The sequence below is a fragment of the Panthera pardus genome, unplaced genomic scaffold, assembly GCF_024362965.1.
Source record: "Panthera pardus isolate Hobbes unplaced genomic scaffold, ASM2436296v1 HiC_scaffold_16, whole genome shotgun sequence".
Classification (NCBI taxonomy): Eukaryota; Metazoa; Chordata; class Mammalia; order Carnivora; family Felidae; genus Panthera; species Panthera pardus.
Window position 1 is genome coordinate 89703688 of NW_026526721.1, and position 18519 is coordinate 89722206.

General features: G+C 34.7%; 1 pseudogene; it reads left to right on the forward strand.

Moving 5' to 3' along the window:
• The window catches only part of LOC109275110 (V-type proton ATPase subunit e 1-like), a 57351-nt pseudogene extending 49140 nt beyond the window's left edge, over positions 1-8211 (forward strand).
• The last annotated feature ends 10308 nt before the right edge of the window (positions 8212-18519 follow it).

The window sequence follows — 18519 nt, forward strand, 5'->3', positions numbered from 1 at the left end:
ATTTATAATTGACAGAGAATGAGTAGAGCCTTTTAAAATTAAAAAAAAAAAAAAAAAAAAAAAGATGCCTAGAAGATAGCCCATTATAGGTGGGAGATGGGTGGCAGGGAACTTATTTGTGAGATTTTAACTGTGGCAACAATAAAAATTGAGGGATATGTATTTATGTACCTGACAGTTATATGTAATATTTAATTCCCAAAACAAAAGTAGCAAAACACAGTCTCAAGAAACTGATGCAAATATTACTCAGCTGTCTCTGTTGCTGCTTAAGATTCTCATCAGTACAGAACACCTTGGGTAGAAGACCTTCAGGAGAAGTTTTCTTTATGGCTCAACTACTGACATCACAGAGATTTAAATTCATAATAAAGCTACTATTTACTACTTCCCTAAACATTGTTATGATCACTTATATAAAAATCATGTCCTGTTATTAAAACTACACTTGTAGTTAAAAAATAACAAGTACCATAATCTCAAAATATTCCTATAGTAAATGCTTGAACACAGTGGGGAAAAGCAATTTAAACAAACAATAGACAATGCACTTAAAACACACTTTCTTTCACCTAAGCACACTTGTTTTGAATATGACTTACCATCATGATATATATATAAAATGGAATCTATTTTCACCTTTTCTGTAAATTCTGTAAGTTTCAACACTGTTTGTGCCCCCCTCAGCAATGATCTTCCAGATCACATTTCTGTAGAATTTATGGTGAATGGAATTTTGCATTCAGTTCTTTGGCCAGCTACAATATTGACACTCATTCGTCTCCATGCTTTTCATACTGTTATTGCTATTAGCATTATAGAGTTTATCTGTATATCCATGCTGACGTCAAATAAAAATTGAACCTCCAAGGAAAGACAACGATAATTGTTTGCCACCTTTGCATCTTTTTCCTCCCACCCTTTAACAAGAAGCTTAATACTTAAAAATATTAAACGAAAGCCTAATGCCTAAATAATTAAAAAGGAACTATTAGTGGTCAAAACATAAGCTAGTATAAAAGATACTAACTCATTTACTTTTGGTAGTTATCAATTTGTAAGAGAAGCAATTCCATACAGTAATTTCAAGCATATTCCATTGCATGATTTTTAAAAAATATAATAGGAGGAGTGGGAAGAAAGAACTCTCTCGGCCTGGAAGTATACTGTTTGTTTATTTTTCTATAGCACTGCCTGAGTAAGGGACTCTGACCCCCACTTTTTGGACACGATGAAACTAAGGAAGGGTGAAAAAACACAGCTAGGTAAGAAGCCAAAATCAGTAACCCACAAAAGGGAGCCAAAATGAATAACCAAACCAAAATAAGGTAAAGGGGGTAGGAAGAAATAGATGTAAAAACAGGAGCACAGGAATGCCAAGGCTGGGTATAAAAAGAAAAAAGTTACTTAGTAACTAACTACCTGTATTTATTATTTTTTTATTTAAAATTTTTTTTTCTACATTTACTTATTTCTGAGAGACAGAGCGTGAATTGGGGAGGAGAAGAGAGAGAGGGAGACACAGAATATGAAGCAAGCTCTAGGCTCTGAGCTGTCAGCACAGAGCCAGACATGGGGCTCAAACTCATGAACTGTAAGATCATGACCTGAGATGAAGTTGGATGCTTAACTGACTGAGCCACCCAGGTGCTCCTTAAGTAACTACCTTTAAAACACTTAGCACCAAATTAAAAATGTGGAAAGCTAATAAAACAAAACAAAACAAACAAAACACTCCATTTTCTCTGTGTCTCTGTCTCTGTCTCTGTCTCCGTCTCTGTCTCATGCTGGCATATGTGGGAAAATGTTCATTTGCAGAAAAAAGAACGCATATGGGCCAGCCAAAGCTCAGAGGGAAGCAGGATTTCAGGCTCCATTGGACTAGCAAAACTAGATGCACAATCATCATTAAACAAACAAATAATAATAATAACAGTTCTACTAGCAATGTGAAATGTAATTAGTTCACATTTTTGTAACTAACAAGTTAATTTTAGTGAAACAACAACCAAAAACATATTGAAGCAGAAAAATCTCAAATGACCATGGGCAATGTTAGTGACATATGAATAGTTTTAAAGGGAAAGCTCTCAACAAGCTACAATATTATCTAGTGTGAAATAAGTTTGCTTGACTGATGAATGGTAAAGTCTCCTCAATGACTGCACTATAAAATCTACAACATAACATATGATATATTCATTGCATAAATAAATATTTAGTATGTCAAACATTAAATAGATTACCAAGGTTGATTCTAAGCAATTTAATAAAATTCAAGGAAAGCATCCAAATTAAGAAACGAAATGGATAGGGGAAAGTTGTAAAAAATGTAAAGAGATGTGAACATAATGGGTCAAGTAGACTTTATCTGCTCAGAGGATTTTGCAAGAATAAACCTATTAAAAGAATAAATTTACTGCAAATCTCGCTCTATACTTTCTGTAGTTATAATGAAACTCATTTAAATGAATATTTGATAAATGCATAAATGAATAAAGATGAAATGAATAAATGAATGGAAAGGGAACATAAATACTAAATGGTGGAAATTAAATGAATAATTCTCTTGAATAAATCAGCTTCACTCGAGGTTGCCAGCATTCTGTATAGAGTAATACCATCTAAAATGGTAATTTTGAATGGATCACGGTAACGAATTTATCTACACAAGAAGTATATAAATTTATGGCTGTAATCAATATACTCTAAATACACTTCGTTAAGTGCTCTGTCCTTTAAGTGCCTTCCCACATTATATTTAAATGATATTTTCTTCACGGAGTTACATTATCCAACATTTCTTTCAGTCACTTTTTAACATTGAGAATACTTATATTCCAGGGAATAGGAGAAATCTTTCTCCATGTGTTTTCTTCTCAGAACATTAAACATATTAACCTAATTACTCTCCTTTTTTTACCATTCTTCTTCTGGAACCTTTCCAATTGTCCTTTCTATGGTTGTTTTTGATTAGATCAGTACAAACCATATTAATCCTAATCCAGGCTATGCTGTCAAATTTAGGATAAGGAAATGTTTTGTGTTTGTCTTCTGAGTAACCAAGCATTTTTGTTTTGTTTTGTTATAACTCATAATCATTTAAAAGGGGACTTGTGCATTAAAAGAACCCATTTTTCAACCACAAAGAAAGGTGACTAGAATTATTGGAAAATTAAGCTTATGAATATTTTATAAACAGTTACGGTTTCATACATTGAAGAAAAATCATCTCTTGCAAAACAAAGTTCTCAGATCCTACTCAAATGAATAGATAAGCCTCATGTGTCATTAGAAGAGTGATTATTTAGAGTTCAGTCAGTATTTTTTGCATCCATGAAAAGTTTAAACAATTAAAAAGAGAATCCTTTTTTTAAACTTTAAATCTTAACACAATTAATTTGTTTAAAGTACTTATTCATTTTAAATAGTACAAAGGTAAACGTTAGCCTGATTCACTTTGAATTGTTGCCAAGCCCAAATTAGTGGGCTCGCAACTTAAAAATTTTAATTCTAGGTTTAAAAAAAATAAATCTTACAAAGTTCTAATTATTAATCCAGCAAACTGAAAGGTATGTACTTTTTGAAAATGCACCAGGTTAGCTAGTGGGAAACTCTGTCCCTGTGCCAGATCTGCAATTGACTATACAACTTCAAACACATTTTATAGGTTTTGTCTAAATGTTCCAAGTGGAGAATTATCAATATATTTTTAAATATGTTTTCTTCATTTGATATGTAAAATTGTATTTGTTTTATTATTCTAATGTTATCATTAATGCATATCAAGAAATATATAGCCCTGGGGCACCTGTGTGGCTCAGTCGGTTAAGCAGCCGACTTCGGCTCAGGTCATGATCTCACGGTCCGTGAGTTTGAGCCCCGCGTCGGGCTCTGTGCTGACAGCTCAGAGCCTGGAGCCTGTTTCGGATTCTGTGTCTCCCTCTCTCTCTGCCCCTCCCCTGTTCATGCTCTGTCTCTCTCTGTCTCAAAAATAAATAAACATTAAAAAAAAAAATTAAAAAAAAAGAAATATATAGCCCTTAAAAATTAAAATATATAATAATAACATCTCTTTCTTTGAATACCTCCCAACTTAATAACTAGAGCGTCTCCCAGTCTTCGTGCTTTCACATATGTCTTCCTTTTCATCGCTTTGCCCTGCCTAACCCTAGTCCCATTTACAGAATAATATGAAATGTTAATATTTTATTAATATTAAATATCTCTTACATGTGGCTAAACCAATTGTCACTTCAGTCAGTAATGTCCTCTCCAAATTCTGGTATTTCCAGACTATAAGCATCTGTCAATCTACTGGGTGAAAAATAATATCTCATCTCATTTCAATCTTCATTTTGTGATGAAGGGTAAGATTGAACATCCTTTTTATGCTTAATCACCATTTATAATTCTTTTTGGCAAAATTTGTGTTCGTGTAATAACTCTTTTTTCCCATTGGTTGTCTTCTTCATGTTGATTTGGAAGAGTTCTTTATGCATTCTGGATAATAATTCTTTATTGAAAATATATTCCCATTTTCTTTATGGTGCCTTTTAGTAAACAGAAGTTCTTAATTTTTAAGTATGCAAATTTGTCAAAATTTAATGATAGGTGTCTTTGTAAATTGTTTAGGAAATCCTTTTCAATCCCAAAATTATAAAGATATCCTCATTTTCTGTAAATAATTTCAAAGTTTTGTCTTGCTGTCTTTATTCCATCTAGAATAATTTTTTATATGGAGTAAAATAAACACTTAGTTTTATTTTTCTCCATATGGATAATGAATTATTCCAGTATCATTTAGCTAAAGGGTTGATGCTATTCCCAGGAATTTTCAAAACCAGTTTTGATAAATATCAAGAGTGTAATAAATTACTTTGGTCAATTTTTCTATCATTTTCTTACTCCAGTGAAAGTAAATGTTGATATTTGGTGGGGAAGTCATCTGGCCTTACCCTTATTCATGTGTATCTTGGCTATTCATGGCCCTTTGCTTTTCCATACATGTTTTAGAAAGCAAAATATTTTGGGGGATTTTATTTGAAGTACGTTCAATCTGTAGATAAACTTTGGGGACTTGATCATAGCTATAATAAGTTTGTCAACATCTCTCTGTCCTTTTATTAGTTTTTCTTTATATGTTTTAATCAATTTATTAGATACACCTAAGTATGAATCTGTTATGTTTTCCTGAAATTTGTAAAAATGTAATAATACTTTCCAGCCCTAATAATGCTTTTGTCCTTAATTAATTTAATGTGCATGTATTCAGTGTTCAGTAAATGCTAGGAGCTTGAGATGGAACACAAGTTAACTGAGCATCACACATTTGGACCATTTTCAGTAGTTCTTTATGGCTGACTCCTTATATGTGCCGTAGGTAGTGAAGGAGTTCCAAACATCCGTCTAAAATATGCCACTTTGGTACTTTGACTCTTTTGAGTTGAAAGCACATGAAAAATATCAGATGTAAGAAGAATACTCTAACCTTCCTTCTTTTTTCTTAAAAGCAGGAGATGAAATTCCCATGTGAAAATGTCTTCCCTATAGTAGAAGAAAAGTAACATTCTTATCATCAAGGATGAGAAGTCAAGAACGAGAGAATTTTATACAGGCTTTGTTAAAATAATTTTTTTTTAATCTTCCTTTAGCTTTTCCACATAGTTTACTTACTTTTCCACAATAGCCTCTCTGTTCACCCTAATATAAAAGCATGCAAGTTTTACCATTTCTTTGGGTCTTCATTCCTTATGAAGGCTCTTGTGTCACATAAAACTTGCATTAAGTAAATTTGTATACCTTTTTCCTGTTGATGTCTTATATCAATTTAATTTTCAGGCTCTGCTTATAAAAAACAAAAACAAAAAACCTCCAAGAACATAAGGTATAATTTTGCTTCCTCAACAGTAATGAGAGATGTTAGCAGTAATAAAAATCACAGGGGGTCCTGAGAGCCTTGTCAAAAAGATCAAGTTTTTCTGAAAACGGTGTGTATCTAGCTTACCCGTGCCTCCATTCATGTCACTACATATGTGATCAGGGCTCATATTCATCATTCTGCTCTGTTCACCCAGGACATTTAAGTCTATTTATATATACAGTCAACATTATTAGTTGGCAATTCTGCATCTGCACTGCTTACACATTACTAATAGGAATTTTCTCAATAAAACTTGATTTTCTTTGAAATTCACACTTTTCATGGGACCCCATTAGTGACCCCACTCCCATCTCCATGGGTGGTTCCAATAGGCTTAAAATTAATTCAGTCTCTTTTGATAGTAATCGGTTCAGAAATAGGCATGTGATTCAATTCAAGTCAATGCAACTCGAGGAAGGGTTTTCTGAGGCTTCTAGAATGACCTTTTATTTTCTGGAAATACCTAGGATGGTATTTGTTGTAGAGAACTTTGTTCATCTTCTGGATATTGTTTTAACCAGATGAGTGACTGGAACTATTGTAATTATCATAATTGTAATTGTGTCAGGATGAAAGGACATGAAGGGGAGCAGAGGGATGAGAAAAATACAGAAATGGAATCATTGGATTTAAGCCACCCTTATTCCTAAACCAACACTCATTGGCTATATTTTTGAGTTGTATTTTCTGTAGAGTTATTATTAACCACAATTTGTCCCAAATAAGTTGGTTAACAGCTCTTGTCTCAGCAAAGTTGGAGTTCTGTCCCTTTTATTGTCAAGATTGTCTTGGTTTGGATGATAAATTATGTAGTGATCAGGGTCTGCTTCATGGGTGCTCAACCAGTGTGGTAGCACAGGACCTTGCCCTCAGAAGGATGCTTCTCTGGGGCTCCTGGGTGGCTCAGTTAGTTAAGCATCTGAACTTGATTTTGGTACAGGTCACAATCTCATAGCTCATAGGATCGAGCCCTGCATGGGACTCCAAGCTGACAATGCAGAGTCTGCTTGGGATTTTCTCTCCCTCTCTCTCTCTCTGTCCCTCCCCAGCTCTCTCTCTCTCTCTTTCTGCCTCTCCCTCTCCCTCTCAAAAATAAATAAATAAACATTAAAAAGAAGAAGAAGGATGCTCCTCTTGGGGTTTAATGTTCTGAGATTGTGTCTTAAAATTCTTAAAAATTTAATCTTTGATCTTGTGTATTTTATGTGAAGCCCAGTGACACAACAGAGCATGACCCAGGGATGTGGAGCTCATGTCCATTCTCACCTCTTAGCACCTCCCTGGGGTGGGTTCTTGGCCACTTGCTTCGGGCTCTTGCCCAGCAGCCACTGCCAGCATCCACTCTGGGCAGAAGGTTGGGACAAACATGGAGGATTGAAATTGGTGCAGTAAGTTTTAGGGAAGTCCCCAAGTCCATTTAAGGGTCTGCACTTCCGAGTTTCTCTGCACCTGGAGGAATGTAATATTAAATAGAAAATTTGAAACAACAACAAAGACAAAAACAACAAAATACCGTGACAGATAAGTAGAGAAACAGTGGAAGAAAGGAAAAACTTTTTTCCTGTTTGTTTTGGACAAGGAACACTACACTTTTATTTTCCAGTTATGTAGCTGGCTCTGGCAGTCATATTAATACATACCTAAAGTCATATTATGTGACACAGCAGATTCTGTATCTGTCGACCTCACAATTACCAGACAAGGTCCGGGTACAGACAGCAAGTCCTCCATGATGTTCAATCACAAGGTTACCATTCACATGCTACTTGGTATGAATGGCATTTGAATGTCACCCCTTGGAGTTATATAACACATCGTACTAAGATCCATGTACAGAAGAGCATCTTTACCAAGAAAAACAAGTTAGACATAATAATTTTAAGTCTAAAAAAATTTTTTTGGCTTCTCTATATATGTACTTTTCAAAATTTCCTTCAAGAGTGAGTGATGCATTTAGTTTTATTCAATTAAGAAATTTGGTAGGGGGCTGGTGCCAGGTGGAACCAAAGTGAGGCTACTGAGCAGGGGCCAGTAGCTCCAGGAGTAACTGTGGCATGTAACAGACTCATGGTGCCTCTCATTGTGATGAATGTGTTCTGGGGCTTCCTCGGCTTCTTGGTGCCCCGGTTCATCCCTAAGGGTGCCAGTGAGGGAATTATCATCACCATGCTGGTGGCATGTTCAGTGTGCTGCTATCTTTTTTGACTGATTGCAATTCTGGCCCACCCAACCCTCTCTTTGGACCGCAGTGGGAAAATGAGACCATTTGATACCTCAAGTATCATTGACCTTGAGGAGGAAGACCCACTCTCCAGCGCTCAGTCACTGAGGTCGCGAAAAAATTCCTCCAGATGCAGACTCAACTCCAAACACTGACCACCTTCTTTGACTTGCCTATTTTGGCCATCAGCTGCCTTAAACATTCACACCACAATTGAATAACTTATTCTACAATGCAGCATTTTTTTCCTGTCACCTTTTCCACATTTTAACAAATTATGTGCCTACTTAACCTGAACTCTGCTGACTGTGTAAGATGTTTATGCACTCTTCTGAGATAGAAGGTGCTATTCTTCTGAGAAATACAGTGCTCTCTCCTTGGAACCTATGGATTTGAAGATGGGTCCTGCCTGGCCACAACATAGAAATCAGTGAAGTGTTTAAAAACTGTCACAAGACAGGGAGAGTCCAGCAGGGCAGTCAGTAGGAGAGCATGTTCAGAGGGAATGTCTGTCCCAACAGAATTACACCAAAGTATATTTTCAGGATTACTTTCTTGTTTATGCCATCTACTAGAATAAATTATTTTTCTGCTTTCTGTGGAAAAAAAAGAAATTGGGAGGGGATTAAGTTTTAAGATGGAAATAAAATTTATCTTGAATCCTCTACAACTTGAAACTATTATAATTCATTAAAACCTATATTACTAATACTGAAATACATTTAAGTTTTTCTGTGACCATAGGTGATGAACCTTTTGGCAGAGGTGTCATTATACTATGATTATTTAACAACTGAAGAATGCAATGCCACTAGAATTAGATTTTTCTCTCTCTCTTTTTATGTTATTAAGTATATATTGAGTATTTAATTTTATCTTCACTGGATTACCATTGATTTCTAATATTTTATATTTGAGGATTTTTAAAGTTCAATATTTTTACCTACATATGAAGTGCATTTAGTTATGTAAATCATTTAAAAAATTATGATCAGGTTAGGAAGAAAAGCTCATTAATTCTTCAAAAACTTACATATCTTATTCCCTAAATCCAGAAAGACCAAACAATAACCAAACACACACACACACACACACACACACACACACACACAAGAAAACCTGAATCTTTATAGGAAAGCAGTCTTTAGAAGTAAATATACTATGGTTTTATAGTTTTGAGTAAGTGAATAAAATAATTTTTTGACTAAAAAAAGAAAGAGAAAAAAGATAGATCGATCTCGGGAGAACAGTTCTTAAGACTTGCTGACTGCTCTGCTATGAATCAACTTGGAACAGGAGAGTGTTAGCAGTGTTTGAAATACATAAAGCACTCTCCACATGATATATGCTAATTGAGTTAAAGTCTCACCTCACATAATTAATTGGAGAATGATAAAGGTCATTAAATTTCAGGATTGCTGTGTATAGATAACAGACAGAACCATAGAGAGATGGAGCAACAAGAAAATGTGAAACAGGAATATGCCTGGAACAGGGAAAGTCGAACAAATTCTGTATAGAGGTTTTGCCACTAATTTTATAAGTCATCAAGGGGAGCCCAAGGCAAATATTACCCCTTCCCACTCTTAAAACCTCCTCTGCATATCTTGTGTCTTGATAGGCATCAACCATCCCATCTTTTCAGCAGAGAACAAATCAATCAACTTTTTCTATGAATAAAGTAAATCTTAGGCAGTAAATCTGGAAGAGAAAATAGACATTCTTTCTGAAATACCAAACATCTGGATTAAATTTAATTTTTTAAAAGAGCATTTTAAAGAAAGATGCAAATGGTTTAGAATAAAACAACCTAAAATTATTGAAATTTACTCACAGTTTTTTAGCTTATTTATATTTTTCCATTGTTTGGAGTAATGTGAATAGAAACATCTCTATAAGCAGTAAAGCATATGATTGACATTTTTTGTAAGTGCTAAAGACTTTTTTGAGTTCTTACTCTTGGTTATGAGAATTCAGGATTTATATGTGCATTTCATAGATCTCAGTAAGTCTAAAGGATTCTGGACAGAACTCAAATATACCCACCCCCCGCCCGCAAACAAAAAAAAAAAACCCAAAAACCAAAAACCAAAAAACAACAACAAAAAAAACCACTCTGTCTCTCTAGGCACCTTTGTATTTAGGCACTTCACATAAAAGGAAATCAGAGTAGAAGATTAAAAACTCCAATTCTGTGATCCAAAAATTAAAAAAATAAATACAAGGAAATAAAAAGTCCCAATTACAGTTTCCTATTAAACCTTTGGAAGTATAGATATGAAAGCTACTTGAGAAAATTCTATAACAGCCTTCCAAAATACACTATTAAGACATATTCAGTCCTTTTTAATTGTGGATTTTCAAAATTATTGTTGTCAAAATAACCTGTCATGGTATATTGGAAGCTTCATTTGGGGAAGTAACATTGCTTTCTTGTTCAGCTCTGTGGCCTAGAGCCTAACCAATTCCTGAGTGAATAAATCCATCTCCATTGAAAACACAGGTTTATTTGTCAATAACAGAATGATCACAACAAAATCCACATGACAATTTAAATGCAATACTGAGTAAAGATGAACTAGAGATTTTTCATTCATTTAAATTACGAGAAACTGATGAATGTTGATGTCTCAGTTTGATATTTCTTAAAACTAATCCAGTAAGAATATAAGCATTGTTAGTTTTGACATCTTCAACATTTTGTTGTTATTTTAATTTAACAGAGGTTTGCTAATATATGCTAAGTTCTACTCTGAAAATATGATTGAGTACTCTGGTTTATATTTATAAAATAAAGGAAGTCCTTCATCATGTTGACATAACCAAAATTACTTTTAAAATGACTCTATTTTAAATCTAGTTACCAAATACCAATTTACATCTTTCCACTAAGGAGACCCATTATTTGAGAAAGTTTTTAATCAAGATAAAGACTTCAGTGTATTAATATAGCATATAAAGGACAAAAAAGGACACGGACCTCTTTCAGGATATTTCTTATACGAAAAGTTATCAGGATTGCTATAGCTCCCTGTCATTTGGTCAGCTTTTTAAAGAACGGTGTTGATATTTAAACTCTTCTATGGATGCCAAGACTCACTGTTTAAATATTCAGCTGTAAAACTATTGCCTAAAGCTGACACAGATGCTATTTCTTTTCTTTTGAGTGTATTTGATTTATAAAATTAACTTGAGTTAAAAGTAAAGTGATTTTTTTTTGCCAGGATTCAATAATACAACCAGAAACTTCACCTCAAACTTATGTAATATTTTTTGCACTTATCAATTCTTCTTCAAATAAAATTTTTACATTTTTTGGTTCATGCTATTCATGTAGAAAAGCTTCTTTGAAAATGAACTGAAAAGAGGGAAATATTTTAATGTCATTTCTATTAGAGTGCAAAAAACTTGCTTATCAGTTTCCTGTCCTGATTCTTTACACATTCAGAAAGCCTCTGAGGAGAAGGGCATTTTCAGAAAAACTCTGGGAGAATGACATATGCAGAACTCTGAGATAACTACATTTCCCTTAATATCAGTCTGCCAAGGAGTAAACTTAAATTAATACACTAACAGAAACAAATAAGTAATGTTGGCTAATGATTATGATATTAAATCAAGGCTTCTATAAAGATCACATTCACTCATATTAGAATATCATCTTGCAGTATGTAAATTCACAGAATTTAATAAGTGGACACTGAAATTATTTCAGCCACTGCCCCTATAAGTTCTGTTTCCTTTGATTCAGACATAAGTAATACCCAAACTTTTCTTCCTTGATTTTCTTTATTTCTTTCTGAACTTAGAATGGCATAGCCTTTTCATTCATTAGTTTATCTTTTCTAAGAACTCAGTGTCACTTTTGCTTTGGTGATCTGGCCGCCATTTTGGTTTCCCAGTTCTGGTACAGCTTTCATCACATACCCCTTATAACTTTGGGCAAGTTACTTGAACTCTCTATCCCTCAATTTCCTTTAGTATAAAATAGAGATAATTAAAGTACATACACATAAGATTTTTGTGAGGATTAAGAAACCAAGAGCATAAATCACTTAGAATAATATTCAACACATAGTAAGCTCAAGCCACCATTATCCTTAGCACAGGCTCTCAATGTTATTTTCCTCACAAAGCCTACAAAATTTCACACTGCCCTCTCTTTTTGAATATTTACTGCATGTTTATGAAGTAGCATATAATCTATTACTTAATTATGAATTAATTTTCCATATTTGAATCTTGTTACATCAAGGCAATTGCAAATCTTTGAAAATAGTTCATCTTCTTTTACTTGGTGTTTGCATTCTATAATGTTTGAGCATACAATATCCTTGATAACTTATAATAATATAATAATATTTATACTATAACTATTAATGATATTTATTATCATAACAAAGATAGCTAGCATTTATTAAACTTTTACTACTGCCAGGCACTTTAGTACTTTACTTGCATTGCCTTTTTAAAATTCTCACAACAAGGGTCGCCTGGGTGGCTCAGTTGGTTGAGCGTCCGTCGGCTCAGGTCATGATCTCGCGGTTCGTGGGTTTGAGCCCCGCATTGGGCTCTGTGCTGACAGCCCAGAGCCTGGAGCCTGCTTCGGATTCAGTGTCTCCCTCTCTCTCTGTCCCTCCCGTGCTCATGTTCTGTCTCTCTCTCAATAATAAATAAACATTGAAACAAACAAAAAGAAAGTAAATAAAATTCTCACAACAATACTCTGAGGTGGATTCTGTTTTCACACCCATTTTACCAACAAGAGAACTGAGGTTTGGAAAGGTGGAGTCATTTGCCCAAGGTCACATAATTACCAGTAAGTGTGATAATTGCAGTACCTATATGGGTTGTCACGGCCATCAGCATAAGTCAAGTCACTTCTGATCCACTTTTATAGTCCCAATGGTCCAGGAATTTCCTGTTCTTGAATTGTTGTATAAAGTCCTCACTCTTATTTCTGTAATCCTCTCCAGTCAGTTCTACATAGCACTACAAGTTCAATTTTTTATAGCTTTAAGTTAGTGATCAGTGATATTTTAAAGCCTTCTTGTCAAATCTCTACAGGATTTTTTCTGTTCAATGAAGGAGTGTAAAGGGATTAGAGTCTGGCAACATCCTATCAGTGTTTATCTATATTGGCTCTTTAAAATTTGTAACTACTTTCCGTATTTGTATAACAATTGCTTCATTAATATGGAACTCTTTCAGATTTTATTTTTCAGCTTCCTAACAACAATTTGTCACAGAACAAAATAGTCAACCTCATAGAATATTAGATTTGGATGTGATTTTAGAGACTATAGTCCAGTATCCTTAGTCAATGAGGAAACCAGAGCCTAAACAAGGGTTTTTCCCATGTATCTTAGTTAGGGTAACAGCAAGCTACTGTAATAGAAGTCCAAAAGTAGGGGGACTATAAAAAAAAAAGTACTTTTTTCCTCTCTTTTCTCTGCAGTCTTTATGAGAAAGGCCTAGATCATCAGAGACCCTTTTCCACTTTGTCAGAAAGCCAGGTTTCTTTCAGCTTTGCTCCAGTTTTTCCTGCAGTATTTTCTTCTTGTCCATGACAGAAGATGAGACACTGCCTCAAATATATCTACAATGAGGAAGGGGAACAAGAGTATATTATAAAAGTATCTTCCATCTAAAGGCCCAGATCCCAAGGGGTACATGACACACTCACTCATATCCTATTCTTGAGCTTTATTACACAGTCACATCTAAGTTCAGGTGAGACTACGGAATGTATTCTAGGTGGACAGCTATGTACCTACAGACAATTTGAGCACTATGGAAACAGGGTAACTGAGCTTTGATGAATACCTGAAGTCCCAGAGGGCCACAGACAATAGAGATGGAAGATCTATACCACCAAAATAGTGATTTACACCACAGTATGTTGTATAAACCTGTGATGCTAATGTTTTACAGTGCATTGGTTCAGTATTATTCTTTTCCTGCTTATGTTATACATAGTTGCTACTTTGGCACTGTTTGTTTCCTACTAAAGTTTTTCAGAATAAAAGCACTGTTTCCATCAAAAACTGTTCTATATCTTAAGGACAGCAGACTTTTTAGGGAATCATGCTGTGACTGATTTTCTTTACGTAATAAAGATACACATACAAAGAGCTATGCTTAATCTATACCCAGAGCTTTTTGGAGATGAGGAGAACAACAAAAGAGTTCAACAGTTTATATCAATCAGCAACATGCAAGTCTTTGAGTCATAGACTACAGGAAGAGTTATCCTTATATGTGTGGGTTGCATAAATAATTTCATTGGTGGGGCGCGTGGGTGGCTCAGTCAGTTAAGCGTCCAACTTCGGCTCAGGTCATGATCTCAGAATTCATGAGTTCAAGCCCCGCATCGGGCTCTGTGCTGACAGCTTGCTCAGAGCCTGGAGCCTGCTTCAGATTCTGTGTCTCTCCATCTCTCGACCTCTCCCCTGCTCATGCTCTGTGTCTCTCTGTCTCTCAATAATAAATAAACGTTAATTTTTTTAAAAAAAATTCTAAAATAAAAAAATAAAAAAATAGTAATTTCATTGGACCCCATGATGAGATAAATTATTCACATTTGGATGGAGAATATTTTGAATCAAATTCAGGAGGCTGTCTGTCTTATCTCTATATTTTTTTATAGCAGTGATTCTTTATAATGCCTTGATTTCGTGATAAAACCTAGTCAGAATTAAACTTAAGGAGTTCAAAACCAAATAATTATTTGAATTGGGCTCCAATAACTAATTGGCTTAAAACTGACTGCACAACACTATACATGGTTACAGCAGGGCAGAGGATAAGATGTGGTTAGATCCATTTGGCCCACTCCTTCATATGTATTTGTTAGTTTATCAAGATATTTTTGTACATAACTCAGGTGGGAGTCTCCAGAATTTGTCATTTGACCCACAAACCCTACTTAAACTCTCTAAACTTTACTTATCCAAACTAACTGATTTGTTACAGTGTTCAGTACCCATGTGGAATGTAAATAAAACGGGAATGTAGACAAAATGTCTTTCAAGGTCAGGGAATTACATATAACTCTGGTGTATCATTAAAACAAACAATAGTAATGATATTGTCATATAATGACTCTATATTACCTATATTGTTAATAAATTCCTTAAGTTAGGAGAGTTGAGATTATGAATTCTAACTGAATATCTGTCCAATGAATTTCTGCTCTTACAGATGCATTCACATATGATACATTTGTTCACCAGTGGATAATTGTTTATTGCCAGTTCTGGAATTTGAGTGATGTGAATTCTAATCCAAGCTTACTCACTTGTAAGATATGTGGGTTGCTTAGTTCAGTTACATTCTCTGATTTATGCTATAGAAGAGGAAAGTGATACTTAAAAGCTTTTAAGAGGTGGCAGAAATTGTTTTAAGAAGATAAAAAGGTCACTAACAGAACTACAGATATGTGGTATGCGTCCAACAAATGGTAGCCATTTCTGCTCCATCCCTGATCCCATATTTTCCTGGGCAAAGATTGAGTCTTACTTATTTCCATATCTCAACAACTTCTAGTGAAATGCCTTATACACTAGAAAGATATTAGTTGAATTAACCTGAACTGAAATAGAAGATGAAAGAAAATATCAGCATAATTCAAGAGAAAACATTTCCCTTGGTTTATATTACCTGAATATCTCAGGTGAAAAATCTACTTTATTTTCTTTTCTGGCCTGAAATATCAGGTAATGACCTAAATTCTCCAACTTAGTTTGTGTGCAAAGACTTCTTCTAAGATGAATATTTATGGTTTTTCTTAGGAACTAAAATGATTTGGCAGTTGTTCAATTCACTAGACGTGCTCTTAAAACAGTATAACTGATTCAGCAATTTCATTCAGGTGCAGGTTTGCCTAATGTTGGAGACCTCCTGCAATAATGTGGAAAAATAAATAGGAAATTCAGAGGTTACACCAGTTACATAGTTATTAGGAATAGGCTCCATAGTGACTTGAAGTGATTTTCTTAATTGTAATTTCTCCCTTTTTCCTTATACTTGAGTTTTAAATTATAACCGACTACCTTCTTCAAGTTTTCATGACAGGCCTCATGCAGACCTTTAAGTATACATAAAGAAGAAAACAGATGTTAAATCTCTTCCTCACCTAAAATACGAGTAAGGACAACACACAATTAGCACAAGAAAAAAGTCAGCTGTATTTATCAAAAACTGTTTTCCTCACACTTTTTTTTGGTAAATTTTTATTTTTATCTTGAAAAAAAAAAATTTTAACCCATTAAAGCAGTGTTCACCTTAGAATTTACATATCGTATTACCTGACAGTCTTTCAAAATGTAATACTATAAGTACATACTTCATCAATGTAGATGGTAAATATGCTCTCATTACTTATATTTCTAATGCTTAAGAATCCACTGTAATTGATTGTAAGAATTCCAGTATCTCTCTTCACTCACTCCTCCCATATCGATGCTCACACCACCCAAAGGTGAGGGTAGAGTCCCGTTTCTAAAAGCCAGCCAGAAAGCCTTCTACTTGAATCATTTCTCATGACCATATAAGACTACAGAAACACGGAACTGCTCTGGTCCCATAGTCTTTTTTATAATCTACAACAAACCTCCCTAGTGATCTGTATCAATGCTTCAACTCAAAGGTTCCCCAACCTGGGGATTGCCTTCCCAATTCTCTTAGATTATGATCTGTTTTTCACTGTTCCCCAAAGAAAACAATAAGAGGTAGGTTGAGCTCTAAAGAACTAAACCACTCCCAACAAATGGTTAGGGTAACACGTTAGCCTGAATCACTAGTTTAGACTCTCCTCTCCCCGTGGATTGTTATTGTTTTATTGATTTATTTTTAATGTTTTATTTATTTTTGAGAGACACAGAGAGAAAGAGCATGAGTGGGGCAAGGGCAGAGAGACAGGGAGACACAGAATCTGAAGCAGGCTCCAGGCTTTGCGCTGTCAGCACAGAACCCGACACAGGGCTTGAACCCATGAACCATGAGATCATGACATGAGCTGAAGTTGGATGTTTAACCAACTGAGCCACCCAGATGCCCCTCCTTGTGGATTATTTTTAAGTGTACTGGTCAGGCTAGTTACTGTAATGAGTTTCTACCTTGAAACTCAGGAATCAGGGATTGGGAAGTTTAGCTAAATTGATCCAATCCCTCTTTAAATTTGTATTCCAGAGTTTTCATTAAGTGATAGCATCTTTTGAATAAAAATAAATGTTATATATTTTATCCTGTTTTTAAATACATTGTTTCAAAAATTTTATGTATTCAAATAATTCAAATAATAAGTATTCTTAAGTCTTTGAATAGATATGAACTAAAATTTTAACATACTAAAGAATTGGATGATGTCAACACTGGTAGACAATTGAATTATAGACTATGTTTCTGTTATTGAACTATGGTAGCATCATGGGAGCTATAAATAGAAATATTGCCATTTTGAGGGTGCCTGGGTGACTCAGTCAGTTAACTGTGTCCAACTGTTGATCTTGGCTAAGGTCATGATCTCACAGTTTGTGAGTTCAAGCCCTATCTCTTGCTTGGGATTCTGTCTCTCCCTCTCTCTGCCACTACCTCACTCTCTCCCTTTTTTCTTTCTCAAAATAAATAAATAAACTTTAAAAAAGGAAATATTGCCATTTCTTATCACAATTAGTGGAGAATATCCTCTCCTGTTCCTTTGAGAATGTGTTGGACTTAGTGACTCAACTCCAAGAAATCTAATATGGCAGAAGTGAACATGTATGACTTCTGAGACTAAGTCATAAAAATCACTATGGCTTCTTCCTTGACCTCCTCTCTTAGTTTGCTCTTCTGGGAAAATCTAAGAGCCATGTCATAAGGATATTCAATCAGGCATATGGAGACAGCCTCATAGTGAAGAACTGATGCCTCCTGCCAGCAGTCAGCAAAGAAGTAAAACCTATTCCAATAGCCACATGAGTGGGCCATTCTGGAAGTAGCTGATTCAGCCTCAGTTGGGTCTGCAGATGACTGTAGCTCAGATGACATCTTGACTAAAATTTCATAAGAGACCTGTAACTAAGAACCAACTAGCTAAACCACTCACAAATTTTTTAACCACATAAACTGTGAGATAACAAATGTTTATTGTTTTAAACCATGCTAACTGTGGTAAATCTCACTAAATTCATGGGAAACTTTTCATGCAGTAATAGATAACTAACATCATCTTCAGATGGTAATTCCTTGCACTGATTTCTACCATTCTTTAACTACTTATCCTAAATTTTGATAAATAAATCAGCTGATCAATTGCTGTTCCAAAGTTGTTTTTTTTTTTTCAGAATTATTTTCTATACTCTGCATGGTAGAAAATCTTTAACAGGTGATT